At 39.6% G+C, this 14,532-nt stretch overlaps 3 long non-coding RNA genes across 3 annotated transcripts; all 3 read left to right on the plus strand.

The window, feature by feature from the left end:
• Positions 1-6,640: 6,640 nt before the first annotated feature.
• On the plus strand, positions 6,641-7,442 carry LOC119917880. Its single transcript, XR_005447354.1, has 2 exons — positions 6,641-6,675; positions 7,027-7,442. It is a non-coding gene; the product is annotated as an uncharacterized LOC119917880 (long non-coding RNA).
• Positions 7,443-10,083: 2,641 nt separating this feature from the next.
• On the plus strand, positions 10,084-10,752 carry LOC119917874. Its single transcript, XR_005447348.1, has 3 exons — positions 10,084-10,367; positions 10,493-10,594; positions 10,693-10,752. It is a non-coding gene; the product is annotated as an uncharacterized LOC119917874 (long non-coding RNA).
• Positions 10,753-10,797: 45 nt separating this feature from the next.
• On the plus strand, positions 10,798-14,532 carry LOC119917879. The gene is made up of 2 exons (XR_005447353.1): positions 10,798-10,845; positions 14,421-14,532. It is a non-coding gene; the product is annotated as an uncharacterized LOC119917879 (long non-coding RNA).

Raw genomic sequence — 14,532 nt, forward strand, 5'->3', positions numbered from 1 at the left:
GTGGTGAACTATGAAAACGATGGAGACCCTTCTGCCTCTGTCAGACTCCACTGATCAACAACTTCCATATCAACATCAGCTCATCAGAGAAAAGACTCCACTGCAGTTAAATAACAGCACATTTACACGAGTAGTTGAAGCCTTTAGAGAACTGTTGAGAAGATTTCTTAAGGTGCTTTGTTTATGTAACAAGGAAAGGTCAGACAGGTCTAGCTTAGAGTAAAGCCTAGTTCACACCACACAGTTTTAAGCCCGATTTGCCGCTCGGCGACCGTCAGGCTGTGATCAGGGGTAAATCAGAGATCGATCGGCGGTCGCCAGTCGTCATGTGTGAACTACTCGAGGACGCTTCAAAACGGCTTCCCGACACATTTCTGACACATCGCAGACGCCAGCCAGATATCTAGCATCCAAATATCTGGAACATCGGCCGACTCGACATCCACATCCAGCCAATGAGAGCAGGCAGCTACTTTTCACCTCAAAACTCCCCTCCAGCTCTCTGTAGCTCAGACGATCCCTGCTACCTGCCTGTGCTAATCCTTTCTTTCACCCAGAGTCTTTATCTTTATAATAACAAACAGCTGTTTTGTCTGTAGGTTCGCATCATTTCCCGTTTCACATTTCACATGTGTTTTCTTGACAAAACGTGGTTTGGCGTCGGATGACACAGCCGCTGTCAGCTCGTGTAGTGTGTGACCCCCTGTCACCGATCAGTCAGGTAGTGTGAACGCCACGACGACTTCAAGACTCACGTCACAAGATGGCAAGTTGTGCAGTGTGAACAGCACGGCCATCGGCCGACGCTGAAAGTCGTGTCGTCTGCGTGAGCCTTAATTTAGCTGACCCCATAAGTGTTTTCTGACCTTCTAGCTCGAGGTGTTTCTCACACGTCCTTGTCAGCGAGACAACAACAGACTGATTAGGTAGAGTCAGTAGCTCATGCGTCAGGCTAGCAGATATCGGTGTTCTCCGGTAATCATACAAGGTTGAGTCCTACAAGAATGTTTCCAAGAACCGGCCGGGCTCAATAAACCATGCTATGTTAAGTCTTCATCAGTCTCTGAAACTTCTTCACACCTGAACCTGGCTCACAGTATTTCTTCAACGATAACAAAAATCTCATCAGATCATTTTTAGGTTTTTATTACTGATTGTTTTTGTTTTTATTTATCAGTGTGAGAAATGTTTGTGTGTTTTGTGCTCAGCTGTTTCTGTTTCAGTCTGACTTTGAACAACAATATTCAAGTCTTGATTTCATCTCATATCAGGAAGCCCACTGTGAGTTTTATAAAATGTCTTTTCCTGCATCAGTTGTGAAAATCTTTATTTTCTGCAGCCAGTTCAGAACACAGCAGCTGGATTTCAGCTTCATTTAACAGGAACGAGCATTTAACTCTAGTAACAGTCTCCTCTTTATTATATCTGCTAACAATATAAACTGCAAATAAAGAAATGTTCACCACTTTAGTCTACATTGTGTTTGTGATTCCTTCATGTACTAACAGTGTCATAATGGAAAGTGAATATTCTTTACTATGAATGTTCTGCCTCTACTAGTAGAACCACCTCCCTCCTCTTGTCCCCTTCTAGTAGTAAACCTTCCCTCTGGAGGACCTCTAACCTTCCAGTGTCATGTTACGTCAGGCAGGGAGCAGATAAAGCAAGGATTCAGACAGAGTGTGAATTATACAGTGACAATCGAGGGGTCAACTTTTTTCCAGGTCATAAAGGAAACAGCAGGTGTTTGTCTCAGTGAACTGAAGTCTTACAATCTCCTTGTTTAAAGTAATGTCTGCAGTCTGTAGATGAGGATGAATCAAGTTCACCAGTTCATGGGTGCCACAAACAGGAGTCACCAAGTATTGAAGAAAGTCAGACCCACACAATGCTGAACCAGAACCAAAGACACTATCATACACTATCTTCTTCTTATTCTTTTCGCTTGGTGAAACACGTCATTGTCACAAATAGACCTGAATGAACAAAGTGTGAACTCTGATGGCTGCATCTCATGTTGCTGATCAGGAATTTGAGGTCTCTGTCAGTCACTGTGGATGAGAGAAAACTACATTTCAAAAATGTAAAAATTGTAACAGAGTTTATGGCTTTTTAGACATCAATAAGAAATTCAGAGAGACTGAAATCTAAAACAGACTAAAAGTCACTATGAGGAAGTGACATCATCCTAACCACAGGAAGTAGCTGCAGAGTCTCTCTACTAAAGCACTAGTTTAGAAACTCAGACAGTTCTGAGCACGAGAACAAGAGACAGAAGAAGGAGAGACTCAGAGAATCATGATGGTTGAGTTCAAATGGATTTCTTTATTTCTTACAGCGGTGCTTCAGTTTACAGGTAAGAATACATATATCACATATATAAATGGAAGGCACATTGTAAAAAATAACTTGATCAATATTATTAAAGATTCTTTATTAGCTACATTTGATTTAACTAAGAAAACCAAATCTGTTGTTTCTAATGTGGTGAGTTTAGTGAACTCTTGGAAACTAAGGATAAAGAAATAATCGTCACTAACTATGAACATAACAGACATTTTCTCATTTCACTTTATTTTTCATTATTTTCTCAACAGCAGCAGCTGAAAAACTTCCCATCTCCTTCACTGTCAGAGTTGGAGATGAAGTCACTTTGCCTTGTGAAAATGTGATAGACGGTCAGCAAGAATGTGAATATACTACATGGCTCTTCAGTGGTTCAGGAAGCAGATCAGCAGTAGAGCTGTTTGAACTTGGGCAGATTGGTGAAAACGCCAAATCTAAATCAGACAGACTGAGTGTTACAGAGAACTGTTCTCTGATTATAAAGAAGGTCCCAGTCGAGGATGTTGGTCGTTATTACTGTCAACAGTTCATATCAAAACAACATCAAGCTCCAGACTCTCTGGTTCATCTCTCTGTTATTATCAGTGAGTATTTCCATCATAATGTTTTCAGCTCAAACTGTCTTGTTAGAACAATATACTGAAACATTACAATAATTATGATCACAGTGATGAAGTTAACTTTACTCTTGTTGTCTTTCTCTCACAATATCTCCATCTTCACCAGTGACTGAACGTAAGGACGCTGATGAGGTGACGTTAAACTGCTCTGTGTCGACGTGTGAACAGTTCTGTAGTCACACAGTGAAGTGGCTGTATGAGGGTAAAGATGTGGACAAAGATAACAAAGACATGAAGACATCACAGTCTGTCTGCTCCGCCGCTGTGTCTTTCCTGGATTCTCATTTTAGTTACAAATCAAAGTCTAACTTGAAGTGTGAAGTGACAGATGGTTACTCTGGAAAAGTGCAGCTGTTCACCTTCAGCCCTCAGTCCTCAGGTGAGAAAACAGGTGAGAATATGCTGAGCTGTTCAAGATGACTAAAACCACCAAAACATTTGTTTATTTGATGACTTTTCACAGTGATGAACTTTACTCTTGTTTTCTTCCTCTCGCAATATTTCTGACAACAGAAACAACAACAACTACTGAAAACACAAAATCAACAACCAATGATGCTTCAACAAAACTTCAAGGTAGTAACTCATCTTTCTCTAGAGTCTCTCTGTCTTCCTGTCAGCCTCTTTCTCTCCACATACTGAACTTCATTATTTTACTTTTTATTTTATTCATTTTAATAAACGTTGTTGTACAAATATTTTGTAATTTTATGGCAAAGCAGAAAAAATCTTCTTTAATTAAGTGACTGCAAAGACTAAACAAACCCTTCATCATAGGAAAATACAGAATACAGGAAGCAGAGCCGGCCCTCGGCCTTCGGGGGCCCTATTGAAAATTTAGTTGGAGGCCCCTCTGACTGTCGGGCGTTGTCACTATATATGACACAGAAACATCTCTTGTTTTTAAATAAGACCCGATGAATCTTTCTCATGTTTCTAAACCTGCCATGTTTGTTTAGCACAAACACACCAAAGCAAATTTCTTGAACCTACTTGGCAATAAAGCTGATTCTGCTGAAAAACAATAACTCTATATTATTATATCTACTATGTTTGAAGTCAAACAGGAAACACATGATACCACCAGAGCTACTGAGCTTAATGGCAGTTCAAGAGCCAGTAGACACTGATGAACTTAGTGCTGAATAAAAAGACTCATAAAGTGATTATGACCAAAGCTTAAATCTTTAATAACAGCCAAACAAGAGTTTAAGAGACAAAAACTAGGAAACAGCTGACAGCATCATTTTCTCAACCTGCTTCTTTATGAGTGATCTAAACATGTAATGATAGAAAAGACTTTTACTGTCTGAGTGTCTTTTTGGAAAAGTCTAAATGTCTCTGTCAACCTGTGCTGGTTTTACCGCTCACCACATCAACGTGTAACTGGTCGTTAAGTCCTGATGTCCAGTCAGCTGGATCCACTGGAGCAGCAGAAACTGGAGAGACAGGTGTGCTGGTACCACGATGGTACTGCTCTCCACTTCAGTAGCCACAGGTAGACCTATGAGGAAGATTAACACATAAAATAAGTCATTTCAGTAAGTTGACATGTTCATACACTGAGTGTTGCTAGAGGTGAATAATTGTTTAGTTATTGTTGATGTAGGCCTAAACTTACCAGCACTGTCAGCTTCTTGCTAATCCTGGTTAGCATGTTAGCAAGCTACAGCGTTAGCACCGTTGATACCAGCGCTGCTAACTGAGGCTAATCTAAGACCTTCAGTGCAGATTATCTAAAAATACAGGCATAGGAAACGGAGCCTGTGGGCTTACGCACCTTTATCTTCTTGCCTCCTCTCTTCTTAGAGGCTCTTTTTACACGTCCAGAAAAATATGATCTTCTCTTGTCAGACATCGAGCCTGACGGACTCAGCGTAACGAGTGATGTTGGTGACGTCTCAGGGTCAGTCAGGGTCAGGAGTCTCAGGTCACAGCTGATTTTCCATAGTATATAACTACATTAAATAACCAATGTGCTTATTGTGGTGCGAATTATAGAGATCTGTCTTTCATGTTAGTTTACCACTAACAAGCAGTGACTGTAGGGGCCCTCTGCTCCCCACGGGGCCCTCTGCTCCCCACGGGGCCCTTCGACACCGCAAAGGTCGCTTAGTGGCTGGGCCGGCTCTGACAGGAAGTGATCAAGAGAATGATTATTGATTTATTGATTTGGGAAAGTAGTTTTCTCTTTACGTTTTTCACGTGTTGCAGATCTTTTCCTCTCTATGAAGCCAGGTTTGTCTCTGGCGGCCGTCTCGATGGCCAGGTTCTGATCACTGAGTCTGTACGTGGTCAAGGTTCTCTGTTTTTTGTTGGGTGTGTTTGTTGGGTGTGTAGCTTCTGTTTAAGGCCAAATAACACTGAAGTTTGAATGTTTTACGTACAATGTGTGATGTATTTTTCCTTTTGTTTATTATGATTTGGTTTGGAGTGACTGTGTGTCTGTTGGCCTGAGGATCTGTGAGTGTAAGGCCAGGTGTTGCAGATTTTTCTAGTATTTTTTCAAATTTGTCTATTATATATATATATATATATATGTGTGTGTGTGTGTGTGTATATATATATATATATATATATATATATATATATATATATATATATATTTATTGTGTGTGTGTTTTTCCTCCAACACCCACTCAGCTGTGGGTGGAGATATTCTCTTATTCAGTCAGACATCTTCACAAAACACAAAATGATAAAATGATAAAAATGTCCTTTTTTATTCTCTTTCCAGATTTGTGGCTCATCATTGTGTCTGTGGGAGTTGCAGCTCTCTTAATTGTTATTGTTGTTGCTCTCATCATATGGAAGAAAACTAAAGGTGAGAGCAACCACAGATATTATAAACAAGAAGTTTTGATGAACCTGGATTTTTATTGTTGAAGCTAAAGTCGACTCTCTTTTGTCTCTTCAGGAAAAAAACCCCAGATGGATGAAAACACTGTGAGTTTTACGGCTGAGTAATCAAATGTTTCTACAGTTATGACAGAGCTGAATCAGCTGCTCTCTGACAGAGTCATCCAAATCTAAACAGCCTTCACAGAGCCAGTGTTTGACCACATGGAAGTAGACTCTGTTTGTTTGTTGTTTTCAGGGACGGAGCTTAAACCCTGCAGTGAGTCCAGAAAGCAGTCAGGACACGGTGAGATCTCACACTACACCCAGGACAAAGTTACACTCACTGTTTTTAGATTTGTTGTTCAAAATGTAGCTCTATGAGACACACAGTGACTCTTGAATCTAAGTTGTTTCTGCAAGAGAAGAAGTGGGGAGTCTGATGATGCAGCTGGACGACACCAGAACAGACCAGAACACAATCAAGTCCACATGTTACTGAGCAGCCATTATGTTGTCTTCTCTGTGTAGGCTGATCCTGAAGATGGTGTTTCCTACGCCTCCATCAGCTACACCAGGAAGACCAACAGTAAAGGCCGGGTAAGCTGTCTGATTGGTTCTAGTGATGATGGCAGTGAATGAAAACACTTCTCTCATTTAATGTTGTGTAATTTCTGTGTTGTGCTGTTTGTCTCTTTTCCAGGTTCTGGGTAAAGATGGTGATGATGAAGATGATGCAGTGACCTACAGCAGCGTGAAAGCTTCCTCTTCTTCTGCTGGAGCCTCAGCTGATCCCAGCGACCTCTACGCCACCGTCAACAAACCAAACAAATAAGAGACCACAGTGTAGTTACAGCTCATATCATTACAGGTAATTTACACTGAGAACTGATAAATGTTTTATTATTTGAATTATTTTATGATAATATATGGGACATTTATCTTGATGAACTTGCTGTCAGGCACTTTAATGTGCTAGTGCTGTGTTGTAGTTAAACATGTATTAGTTTTTACTGTTATTTCTGTATCAGCTGTTATTGTTTGATATGCAGTCATTTTAACACCTATATTTCTGTAGAGGTTTAACACCTCCAGAGCTCTTTGCACCTTCTTCTTCTTCGTCTTCCTTTCATGTGGTGAAACGGTCATTGTCACAAAAAAAGTGTGAACTTGAGGCTCAGTGTGAATCTAAATATAGTTTATTCTAACTGTCATGTTTCAGAGGAAACTGGCAGTGGTGAAGCCGTTCCTACGAGTCAGAGACAGGAAATATAAAGACCAAGTTCAGTTTTACTTGATCCAGGCAGGCAGAGTCAGAACAGCAGGTAATAATGCTGCATTTGACACATGAAGTTGGATTTTCCCAGTTTCCAGTCGTAAATTCCAACTTGAACGCCCCCTTAAGGAGACAGAGTGTTACACACTTCTCTGCGCTTCCATTTCAGCTTTTACCAAAACTTCATAGTGACGGCGTCTGCCCCCCCGACCATTTAAATTAATTAAATCAAAGATAAACTGAAGAGGAGCTGTGCATAAAACTGTAATAAAAGTTAAAACCACTGCTGTAATAGTATAAAAGAAATTAAAGGTGTAAATGTATAAATAAATAACAGAATATGATGCAGTATTTAGCTGCAATTTTTGGACAATGCACGTTTGTTTTTTCTATATTTAAATTGCAAATAAACGTTTCTCAAAGCATTTTTATTTGTTAGTTCACATTTCTTGGTGCAAGCTATTTTTCAGAACATTATTAACAAATGCTCTCAAAAAGTGATGTGGACAAAATCAGCCATTTCAAAATGTGGTGGGGACACATGTCCCCAGTGTAAATGACATGTTGATTCCACATTCAGACTTAAGAGCACATGAACACAGAAAAACTCAGAAGAATGACTTCACAACTCGGGAAATGGGACGATCTGAGTTTTAGTTACCCACTAGATGAAACTAAAACTTAAGTGTTTTTATCTGCTTTAAAACACGTCTGGTTGTTAGACCGGTTCAGAAGCAGCTCTGCATGACGACTGTTGGAGCCTTTAGATCTTTTTCACAGCAGACGTGTTTAATTGTCAGGACTCTGAAACTGAAGCAGCTAAATGGAATCCAGCCATCATTAATTGTTTAATTTAAATCTGTTTTCCTGCTGTGCTGTGTCAAAATGTCTTCTATGAAAAAAACAGATGTGTGTTTTGGTCAGGTTAGTATTGAATCTGGATATTTTCCCCTTCAGGCCAGTAGGGGCTGATTAATGTTATTGTGCAGGTCCTGACTGGGACATAATATAATGCTCCTGAACACTGAGTTGTTTTAGATCGAGGGAAGTTTCATCAACTGCAACAAGTCAAACTTTAAGTTCTCTGCATCTCACACTGTGAAATCATCTGTGTTTGTTTACTGAAGCCATCAGTTAGCAGCAAGCCAGTAGGACTGTCAACAAATCCCACGAAAAGTACTATTAAAACCAGTCAGTGACCTTCACTGCTGCACTGGGTGACACGTTCTGAAGAAAACAACATTTATCTTAACCAACAATCTTCACACGTCAACTTCCTCTTCTTCTTCTTTTAAGGAGATGAAACTCGTCATTGTCACAAAACACCGGACTGAACAAACTGTGAACTTGAGCCTTAATATAGTTTGTTTGTTTCAGTGTTAGTTTGGCTCAGTGCAGAAACATATTCCTTTGTCTCGTGATCAGTGACTTTGTCGTATGTGTTTGTAGATGGTGGATCTTTGTCAGGCTGCGGTGACCTCTGACCTCTGACCTCTTTACTGTTGGCTGCATCTCATATTGCTGATCAAGAATTTGGGGTCTCCGTCAGTCACTGTGGGTGAGAGATGTTACGACCCCTCCCCCTTCCTGCTTCCTTCTCCTGCAGGAGGCTGCAGGCAGGGAGGCTGATTGGGCAATCACCTGTGCAGCTCTCTTCAGAGCTTATTTAGCCAGGACTGATCAGTCTTTTGTTCTCTCTCCTCCTAAGTCAGCGTCTGACTGGGTTTGTTTTGTGTCTTTTTGGTTTATCCTGACCACACACACACACACACACACACACACACACACACACACACACACACACACACACACACACTCATCCATTCACTGCTGACACAACTGATATTCATACTTTTCCACACAACATATTTTTGGTGATCATTTGACCCTTCTTTTACTTTTATTATAAATCCTACCATTTGCGTTCAAACCTGTTGTGTCTCACCTCCTTTTTGTCACGGGCTAAGAGCTGGCTTGTGACAAGTGGGGGCTCGTCTGGAACTTGTTGTTATTTGGTGTTGATCGGCTTGTTTTGTGTAGCATCCAGCTATTTTGGTATTTGTTTACCAGTCTGTGAGGTAAATGTCAGGTTTGGTTAGGTCAGTTAAAGCTCCGTAGGAGAGAGGTTCATGGTCCTTTTGTCAGTGGTTTAGCTCTGCTGGCTGAATTTGTTTTGTTGGACCTTAGCTGGGTTTTCTAGTGTGAGCAGGAGAACTTTCCCCTGTTAGGCTTAACAGCGATTTCCCTTCGTGGTGTGGTGGTTTAGGTGGCGGTGAACGTGGGTAGAGCTTTGCTCGGGAGCACCTCCGCGGCTGTGACGGGGTCACTGGCTTTCTGGTTGCCCTTTTTCACCCCACTGGTTTCGAGTGCATAAGTACCCTCCACAATTAGCTGCACGAAGACTAGGGGGGAGTTGGCTAGATAGTCATTGTTGAAGTTAGCATGGGTATAGGGGGAGTCTTCTGCTCAGGTAGCCCAGGGTTTTATCTGTAATGGAGGGCGTAGTGCATCATTTAAAACTGACACCTGCCGATATTGTCGTGCCAACGGTCATTGGAAGAATGATGCCCCGTGTTGAAAGTAGACAGGCTGTTTCTTCAACCATACAATTTAGACATACGCCATTTTAATGCCATGTGTTTCTTTTCCTATTCCTCTTCTTTCATTGTTTGTTTCCCTGTTCTTCCTCTTAAAGTGCTTGTTTCATTTATTTAATTTATATATATATTTTTTTAACACACACACACACACACACACACACACACACACACAAGCTTACCGTTTTATTTATTTATTTATTTTAATTTTTAATTCTTCATTTTTTTAACACACATATGCGCTTTGATTGCTTTACGCTTTAATTACTTGTTTAATGAAATGTATGGGGTTGATTGTTCTTATGTTTATGTATGATGCTTTGGCAATATTGTTGTTACACATTCATGCCAATAAAGCTAATTTGAATTGAATTTGAATTAATGCAGCTTGATTAGTAAAGTATGGCACATGGGTAATGTGTTGATAAATTATGGATCAGCTTGATTATATTGTAACATGAATGGTTATGAGTGTATATTGTACTGCTAACTGCTCTATGCCAAATTCAAGGTTTTTTAAAGAACCTTGTTCTTAAGGGGGGGATGTTACGACCCCTTCCTTCTCCTGCAGGAGGCTGCAGGCAGGGAGGCTGATTGGGCTGCACCTGTGCAGCTCTCTTCAGAGCTTATTTAGCCAGGACTGATCAGTGTTTTGTCTTCCAACCAACGATACTTCAACAAAACTACAAGGTAGTAACTCATCTTTCTCTGGAGTCTCTCTGTCTTCCTGTCAGCCTCTTTCTCTCCCATAATAAACACATGAATCTAACTTTTAAGTGTTTCATTTAGTTTTTTGATTTTTTTCTGTTCTACAGCTCGTGCAGATTGTTCTGCTCTGGACTACATAATGTTGGTTATGCGTGTGGCTGAACTCCTCCTAATTACTGTGATTACTGTTCTTCTCATCAGAGCTCGAGGTGAGAACATTCAGACCAACATTTGTTCACACTGATTAACATAACCTGTAAGTTTAGAGCTGAAATATTTCTCTGTGATTTATTTACCTGGTAACCAGAGACTACCTGACAACAACACAGTGACCTACAGCAGCGTGAAAGCTTCCTCTTCTTCTGCTGGAGCCTCAGCTGATCCCAGCGACCTCTACGCCACCGTCAACTAACCAAACAAATAAGAGACCACAGTGTAGTTACAGCTCATATCATTACAGGTAATTTACACTGAGAACTGATAAATGTTTTATTATTTGAATTATTTTATGATAATATATGGGACATTTAGCTTGATGAACTTGCTGTCAGGCACTTTAATGTGCTAGTGCTGTGTTGTAGTTAAACATGTATTAGTTTTTACTGTTATTTCTGTATCAGCTGTTATTGTTTGAAATGCAGTCATTTTAACATCTATATTTCTGTAGAGGTTTAACACCTCCAGAGCTCTTTGCACCTTCTTCTTCTTCGTCTTCCTTTCATGTGGTGAAACGGGTCATTGTCACAAATACAAAGTGTGAACTTGAGGCTCAGTGTGAATCTAAATATAGTTTATTCTAACTGTCATGTTTCAGAGGAAACTGGCAGTGGTGAAGCCGTTCCTACGAGTCAGAGACAGGAAATATAAAGACCAAGTTCAGTTTTACTTGATCCAGGCAGGCAGAGTCAGAACAGCAGGTAATAATGCTGCATTTGACACATGAAGTTGGATTTTCCCAGTTTCCAGTCGTAAATTCCAACTTGAACGCCCCCTTAAGGAGACAGAGTGTTACACACTTCTCTGCGCTTCCAGTTCAGCTTTTACCAAAACTCATAGTGACGGCGTCTGCCCCCCCGACCATTTAAATTAATTAAAACTGTAATAAAAGTTAAAACCACTGCTGTAATAGTACAAAAGAAATTAGGAGAATTAAAGGTGTAAATGTATAAAAATATAACAGAATATGATGCAGATTCAGCTGCAATTTTTGGACAATGCACATTTGTTTTTTCTATATTTAAATTGCAAATAAACGTTTCTCAAAGCATTTTTATTGTTAGTTCACATTTCTTGGTGCAAGCTATTTTTCAGAACAACATCAGCCATTTCAAAATGTGGTGGGGACACATGTCTCCAGTGTAAATGAGATTTGTTGATTCCACATTCAGACTTAAGAGCACATGAACACACACTGAAGTCAGAAGAATGACCATCTGAGTTTTAGTTACCCACTAGATGTAACTAAAACTTAAACACTGAACTGTATCACTTTCTATGAAGGTCATCGCTATAATGACTTATGCATATATTTATAACACGATATAATGCATCCATAAGACATTATAATAGTTGTTATAATCACTTACAAACATGCATTAGGCGCTATAGCAAAGTTCATAACGTATTATGACCTTCTGATTTAATGTTTTATAACTAATAGTAACAGCAGTTTAACAATCTCCGACCATGTTCCATAACACATTATAACCACCGACTCTGCCTCCTTATGAATACACTTTAGTCACCATTTAGACTTAGTGATATAAAATGGAATAATAACTTATAGTAATGTTTAATGTTATATAGCGTGTCTTTGTTTGCTTTAAGTGTTAAAATATCTATCCCTGTATAATATATTACAGGTGGACATGATACCATATGAACTAATTATAAGAACTTATAACACGTAATTGTTTGCTTTAAGTAAAGTGACACATTTAGCTCAGGAAAACAACTTTATACAGTGAAGAATGACACCTGACTGATTAAAGGAACAATCTGATGATTAGCAATATTTTTATTATTTTCAACAAATCCCACGAAAAGTACTATTAAAACCAGTCAGTGACCTTCACTGCTGCACTGGGTGACACGTTCTGAAGAAAACAACATTTATCTTAACCAACAATCTTCACACGTCAACTTCCTCTTTTTCTTCTTTTAAGGAGATGAAACTCGTCATTGTCACAAATACACCGGACTGAACAAACTGTGAACTTGAGCCTTAATATAGTTTGTTTGTTTCAGTGTTAGTTTGGCTCAGTGCAGAAACATATTCCTTTGTCTCGTTATCAGTGACTTTGTCGTATGTGTTTGTAGATGGTGGATCTTTGTCAGGATGCTGTGACCTCTGACCTCTGACATCTTTACTGTTGGCTGCATCTCATACTGCTGATCAATAATTTGGGGAAGAATTTGATTCATAGGGAGAAAGAGAACTAATGAAAGCAGTTGCTGATACTCAGTTAAATTTGGCTATGAGTTTAAGGACTAAAGATAATGGATCAGCAGACTATTGGACATCACTGATCACAGAATGCCTTGGTTTGCCTTACTGTGTGTTGCTGGCCTGTCTTGGCCTGTTGCACGGGTCCCCACGCTAGCTGCCCGATTCCTGGCTCTCTGCTAGGGAATTTTCCGGAGGTTCTCCGTGTCTGAATGAAGAAAAACAGTCCAGTGTTGACCGTCCTCGGCCTGGCAGTTAGGCTGTTCTGGTTTGGATGTCCTTTGGGTTACTGCTGGCAAGGCGGGCCCACGTGGCTGGGTCCGGGCTTCGGTGGGAGCAGTGTAAGGTAGATCAACGGAATAACTTAAAAGAACTTGGTCGTTCTTTAATTAAAATTGTGTAACTTAACGGTCTGATAACTTTTAACAAACAAAAGAAATAAAAAAAGCTAGTAAGTTGCTGGAAACGAGGGAAAAGCCGAGGTCGCGGCGCTTCGGGTGTGTGGCTTGAAACGAACAAAGAGCTTTCGCGGCAAGCCGAGCCGAACTTCTTAGGGCGTTGCTGGGAGACGGGGCACGCTGTGCGCATGCCGAAGTGCACGGGAAGAGCGAAGAGGGCAAGAGAGCGAGCGAGCGTCGCTGCTTTTGTTTGTTGGGGCGTGGTTCCCAGAGGGGCAGTCCTTTGTTTCCCTGAGGGCTCGTTTCCGGTTTCCTGAGAGTCTTTTAATATGTCTATTCTAAAATCTATTTGCACGTATTGTAATCAAATATCTTCCCACAATCAGACCTTAATTGTCAAACGGGTATACCGTTCTTAGTTTTAAGCATTTGATAAAAAGGAAAACAATTGTCAGTAGTTAAACCTTAAGGTTAGCATTTCCTAGGAATCCCATCAGATGAGAGGAACTTAACATATCATTTCTAAAGGAAGTGTCAGAAAGTGTCGGGAACAAAGCATTGGTTACAACATAAAATGAAGAAATGTCAGGGATCCTTGCTGAAAATTAACTTATTTAGATTCTTTTCAACAACAACATGTCTTCCTCTACTCTCTTTGTTTGTTTCCCTGTTCTTCCTCTTAAAGTGCTTGTCTGGTACTGAGGTTGCAGAACTGGTGTGATGGGAGAATGAAAAACACACAGACGTTACTGTTTCATTTATTTATTTTATTTTAATTTCATTTTTATATATATATATATATATATATATACATATTTTTATTCACACACACACACACACAATTACTGTTTTATTTATATATTTAATTTTTAATTATTTTTTAAACACACACACGCTGACTGTTTTTGTATTTATTTTATTTTTAATATATTTTTAGTTTTTTAAACACACACACACACACACACACACACACACACACACACATACACACACTTACTGTTTTATTTTATTTTATTTTAATATATTTTTATTTTTAACACACACACGCTTACTGTTTTATTTATTTATTTTATTTTATTTTTAATATATTTTTATTTTTAACACACACACGCTTACTGTTTTATTAATATATTTTTATTTTTTAACACACACCTGAAATATTTCTCTGTGATTTATTTACCTGGTAACCAGAGACTACCTGACAACAACACAGTGACCTACAGCAGCGTGAAAGCTTCCTCTTCTTCTGCTGGAGCCTCAGCTGATCCCAGCGACCTCTACGCCACCGTCAACTAACCAAACA

The sequence above is a fragment of the Micropterus salmoides genome, unplaced genomic scaffold (assembly GCF_014851395.1).
Source record: "Micropterus salmoides isolate LMB-PRFRI ecotype aquatic unplaced genomic scaffold, ASM1485139v1 Ms_hic_scaffold_2299, whole genome shotgun sequence".
In the NCBI taxonomy this organism is placed as follows: domain Eukaryota; kingdom Metazoa; phylum Chordata; class Actinopteri; order Centrarchiformes; family Centrarchidae; genus Micropterus; species Micropterus salmoides.